The sequence below is a fragment of the Arachis ipaensis genome, chromosome B03 (assembly GCF_000816755.2).
Source record: "Arachis ipaensis cultivar K30076 chromosome B03, Araip1.1, whole genome shotgun sequence".
Lineage (NCBI taxonomy): Eukaryota > Viridiplantae > Streptophyta > Magnoliopsida > Fabales > Fabaceae > Arachis > Arachis ipaensis.
The window spans coordinates 111,555,061-111,559,835 of record NC_029787.2 but is presented as its reverse complement, the minus strand read 5'-3'; positions in this window follow the sequence as shown (position 1 = coordinate 111,559,835).

Genomic DNA, 4,775 nt, shown 5'->3' with positions numbered 1-4,775 from the left:
TCATTTTTCCACTTGGGTGGTGAGCAATTGGAATTCTCACTTAGACATCCAAACAACCGCCTAGACCCATTCAATTGAGAATTATACCAACCCATGTACTTCAATTTGGAGCATGCAACCATATTGAACCTTGCATGATAATTCTTACCACTAACCATCTCCCTCTTACTCTTATAGCCACAAAGAGCTCTAAGTTGCCCATCTGTCTCAAGCAAAGCATATTCAAGTAGGCTAATTAAGCTTAGAGATGAGAGATTTATCCACTTGAATGAAGGAATGGATGGTGATGGCTTTGGAGGAGAGGTCTCCAACAACTTTGGCAAGGTGATTTCCAGCTCCATTCCCTTGAGCTCTTCCTTGACAACTTCCACCTCTTGACAAGCTTCTGCAACAGTAACCTCTTCCTCTAGTTCAATGGGAGAGAGTTCAATTGTAGGTAGAAACTCATTTACTATTGAACTCATCTCATGATCAACAACTTCCAAGTCTTCAACCATGATATGCCTTGGAGGTTGTACACCCTCTTCAACATCAAATTCAAACGTCTTGGAAGGAGGCACTATGACTTGAGTTTCTCATGGAGGTTCTGCATCTCCTAAGTCTTCGACCACCTCTTATTCTTTAATAGTTTCGGCTTTCTTCACTTGCTCTAACACAAAATCAGACTCCTCATTGATGTCTTTCACCTTTTGGGCTTCCTCGTGCTGCTCTTGTTCCGTGTCAATAGCATAATTGCGATTATGTTGCTCTTGGATTGATGTATCCACATGGGATACAAGAGTTTGGAGAGCAGAGGTGAGACTGGTGAGAGCAGAGGTAAGTGTGGTTTGAAGCTCTATTTCCCTTTGGCAAATAACATTAAAGATGTTGTCATCCAGTGGAGGTTGGGGTGGATAGAGGGTTCATTATTTTGGAGAAAGGGTTCATAATAGGAAGGTGGTTCTTCTTGGTAAGGGTATGGAGATGGTGAATATTGAGGTAGTGGTTCTTGGGGGTAATTCTGTTGGAATGAGGGTGGGACTATGTATGGTTCATACGGTTCATATGGTGGTTGGTTGGGTGGATAAGGATTAGGGTCATAAGAAGGTGAATGGTTGTAGTGGCTTGTGAGTATGGTGGCTCAAAGTTATATTGGGGAGGGGGTTCATAAGCATATGGTGGGGCTTGTTGGTAACTACAAGGGGTCTACCATATCCATCATCTTGATACGCACCCTGGAATGGCTCTTGACCATAGTAATTTGATGGAGGTTGGTTGTCACGAAAAGGTCCACTATAACTATTGTCTTGGGATGCATCGTAGAAGGGTCGTTGCCCATGGCACCTTGGAGGAGGTTGTTGCCAAAAGGGTTGATCAAATCCTCGTGGCTCCTCCCATCTTTGATTATTCTGACCTTGATGCATGTTCTCATTATAGCGTCCATTCCCTACAACATAATTTGAACTAAGCTCATAGCGAAAGGGGTGAGAATTCATAGTAGCTAAAGAAAATAAAAACAAAAACTAGTAAAAATAAGCAACTAAGTCCTAAACTAACAAAAACTAGCAAACAAGCAAAAAGCAAATATTTACAATAACCAATAATAAGGCACACATTTGCAAATCCCCGGCAATGGCGCCATTTTGACGATCGGATTTTTGCTAGTAAAGAATTTCACAAAAGTAATCACGTTGTAAGTATAGTTTCTAAACTAACAATAATCCTTTCGTACAAAAACTTGTTTGTCACTAAAGCAAACCCAATAAAATTAATAACCGAAGTATTTAAACCTCGGGTTATCTCTCACGGAATTGCAGGGAGGTGTATTTATTATTGGTTATGGAATATTATCTTTTTGGGGTTTTTGAATAAAGAACAAGAAAAATAAATTGCAAGAAAGTAAATTAATAATTAAGAAAACTCTTGGCAAGGTATGAAACTAGACGTCCTATCCTAGTTATCCTTATCAATTGTGATGAGAATTGTTTGTTGCTCCCACTTAGTTAACCCATACTAAATAAAGGAAGTCAAATGGACTAATCAATTTGATTCCTCAAGTCCTAGTCAACTCCTAAGGAAAGACTAGCTTAGAGGGATCCAAATCAACCAGCAAATTCCAATTATCAGTCAACAAAGGAGTTTGATAACTCAAGCGTCTCCAATTACTCAACCAAAGCTAAGAATGCAAAAAGCTAAATTAAAATCATAAATATGAAATACCTCAAATTGTATTAAATAAAGAAATCAAATCTAACATGGAGTTCATAAACCAAATTGGGAAATAAATAAACTAGAATGCTAGAATAACTAAAAGTAGAAGAGAAACTGAATTAAAGGAACATTGAACCTGGAATTGGGAAGAAATAAACCTAAAATTAAGAGAAATCATAAATCCTAGAGAGAGGAGAGAGCATCTCTCTCTCTAGAAACTACATCTAAACCTAAATTATGAATAATGAGAAGTGTCTGAGTTGTGTCTTGTGTTTCCCCCATTCTGCAGCTCTTATTCTGTGTTTTTCGGGCTTGGAACTAGCCAAAAGGAGCCCAGAAATCGCGCCCAGCGCTTTCTGCAACTTTCTACACGTGGCGCATGTCACGCGTACGTATAGGTCACGCGTGCGCGTCGTTTGGCGAAATTCCTTGTCACGCGTACGCGTAAGTCACGCGTACGCGTCGCTTGTCCTCTGCGCCAGGCACGCGTACGCGTCACCCATGCATGCGCGTCACTGCCAGCTTCTCAAAACTTCATTTTCTCGCGTTCCTTTCCATCCTCTAAGCCATCCCTGCCCTATAAAGCCTGAAAACACTTAACACATAGATCACGGCATCGAATGGTAATAAAGGGTAATTAAAATTGACAGTTTAAAGGCTTAGGAAATATGTTTTCAACTATATCACAAAATCAGAAAGAAATTGTAAAACCGTGAAAATTATATGAATAAGTGAGGAAAGAATTGATAAAAACCACTCAAATTAGCACAAGATAAATCATAAAATAGTGGTTTATCAGTAGGCTATATTATCATGCTTTGATTTTACTATTGAACACATTAAAGGTGAATCAAATGCATTACCTGATTTTTTAACAAGAGAATTTTTGCAAGGTAGAAATAAGCAAGAAGCAAGTAAGCAGTGAATTATGGTCAACCACTTGACCAACCAGCGACTTCATTACAAGCTAAACAATTAGCCATTAAACCTTTGACCGTTAAAAGCGAAAAATTATCTACATCAACTAAAAGCTTATTTAAAGTTCCTACTGTTAACAGATATACATTATTACAACTATCTGATCTATTTAAAATTAAACCATTATCCGAGGAACATCCTTACCATGAAAAATCTATACCTATGAAAATAATGGCCTTAGAGAAAGAATGGTTTAAGATGGACAGAAGAACCCTTTACAAAATAGTTTTTTCAAATACTTTTCATTACCCATCAGTAAGTATTCAAAAAACTCGAACCTTCTATGAATTTATTTTAGTTGACACAGGATCTATTGAATTAACGCATAATAAAGACCCAACCACAAAAGACACAATATACTCTAAAATTAAGATCCTCAAAGTAATAACTCTGCTAGAATGGAAAAGACATTTTTTTAAATGTAAAAATTTTACTAAGAAATTCGAACATCAAAATTACTCCTATTATGATTACATAGATGTCTGATGGTATACCTTGTATCTTTCTCCAAATTCACACTCCTAGTTCATATGGTTTGGCAAAGGAATTTTTCTACAATTTCCTAAGTAGCTTCAGGTATGGTTCTAAGAGTTCGGACCAATAGAAGCTATTTTTCCAAAAAAGGCTAGCATAGCTTATGAATATTTTAAAAACAAAATCTTATTTTTAAATGGATATAAGCTGATTTCCTTCATTCCCACTATGGGAATATGTTGGATTATGACCTTAGAATATGACTCCACAGGATATGAAAATACTCCAAGCGTACAATGTTTAATCAAAAACATAAAAGTAAAATGATTGAACAAATCCGACCTTAACTTAATTAGTAAAAGGATCATTGATAACTGGATGATTATATCTCAAAAAAGATCAGAACCGCCAAACCACAGTTTGGGATTTGAGAAAATATCATACGAAAAAGAGACTCGTTTCTTAGCCCATAAAAACAGATGATGGCAGCCCTTGGAGCAGCCACCTCAGAAGAAGGAATTCATAATTCTCTAAAAACAATAAAAGCAATTCCAGCAGATGAAGACGAAGAAGTTCAGTCCAACCCAAGACTGTACATACCAGACACCCAAGATCTATTTGGAGATTAAAAAAAAAGATTCTCAGAATCAGAAAAATAGACACCTATCCAACAACAGAGAAAAATGTGTCAAAACAGCCCAAAAATCAATAAAGACATTATATACAGAAAACAACAAAAATTTTCAACAGAATAACAATAAAATACCAACAGAGTTATAAAAAACAGCTATTGGATTTGTAAAAAACTATGACAGAACACATCAAATTCTAGACAGAATCCTTGAATCACCCACAGAAAGAACAAACAGATTTGTAAAATTAGGAATAAAATTGTAAAAGAATAAAGGGAATAACCCACTATAAAAGGAAGGAAAAGAGGAGAAAAACTGAAAAAGTTGTATTTACACACAATCTTTCATAACCTAAAATACATTTAAAGCTTTTGTTGCAATTTTTGTATATTGAATAAGCTTCTTTGTATTATATTCAAGCTTTGAATTATAATACAAGCTCATATTATTCGATTATATTGTGAGTATTAATATTTATTATTAATTTACTAGATATTATTT